The sequence below is a fragment of the Nannospalax galili genome, unplaced genomic scaffold (genome assembly GCF_000622305.1).
Source record: "Nannospalax galili isolate Female #2095 unplaced genomic scaffold, S.galili_v1.0 scaffold380, whole genome shotgun sequence".
Taxonomy (NCBI): Eukaryota; Metazoa; Chordata; class Mammalia; order Rodentia; family Spalacidae; genus Nannospalax; species Nannospalax galili.
Window position 1 is genome coordinate 3,875,164 of NW_008348568.1, and position 1,035 is coordinate 3,876,198.

Below are 1,035 nucleotides of genomic sequence, written 5' to 3' on the forward strand. Positions count from 1 at the left end.
AGGGAGGGAGGGGAGAATAAAGGGAGGCAGGAGAGGGGGAGTTGGGAGGGAGAGAATAAGGAAGGCAGGGAGGGAGGGAGGGAAGGAGGGTCTGTTGATTATTTACCTACTATGCAAGCCCATATTTTCTATGACAAAATATCTGACATAAACAACTCAAAGGAAGAACAGCTTATTTGTAGTCAGCATTTCAAAAGTTCAGTATAGTCCTTGGTTCTGTAGAATCTGAGCCCCTGTTAAGACAGAACAACATGTTGGCAGGAGTGTGGAAAGAAGGCTGTTCACCTTATGACAGACAGGAGGCAGAAAGAGAGGAAGGGACTAGGACCAGATCTAATCTTTAAAGTCATGTACAAAGTGATCTACTTCCTCCAGTCAGACCCCACCTCCCAAAATTTCCATCATTTCTCATAGTATGACCTGGGGACCAGGTGTTCAACACACGAATGAGGGACATTTCAGATTCAGATCATAACACCGCCCATTTGATGTAGTCACTCTTCTTGATTGACCCGAGAAGAGTGAAAAGACGCATCCACACAAAGATTTTTAATTCAGCGTTTACAGAAACATTACTTGTTGCACCCTAACGTAAAGCAACCATGTGACCATCTATGATAAATAAATTGTGGTATATCCATACAATGGGATACTACTGAACAATTACAGTGAATGAGCCACACCATGAATGAGCCACAAAACAGCTGGCTAAGTAAAGTTAACAGAAGTTTTAAATGGTTCATACTGTATGAATGCATTTATATAAAATTTGATACAATGTATATAAATATTAGCACAATAAAGAAGGGAAAAAGAAAGCAGAGGAAATTATAGGGGGCACAGATGTCATGGGGGTAATGGGTATGTGATTATCTGGAGTGTGGTGGCAAGTACAAATGTAGGAACTTATCAAATTGTCACTTTAAATACATTGGTTTATTGTATGTCAATTATACCACCATAAAGTTGATTTAAAAATAAGATACCGCTATACTGAAAAAGAACCAGGGAGGGAAGAAACAAAGGCAATGAGAT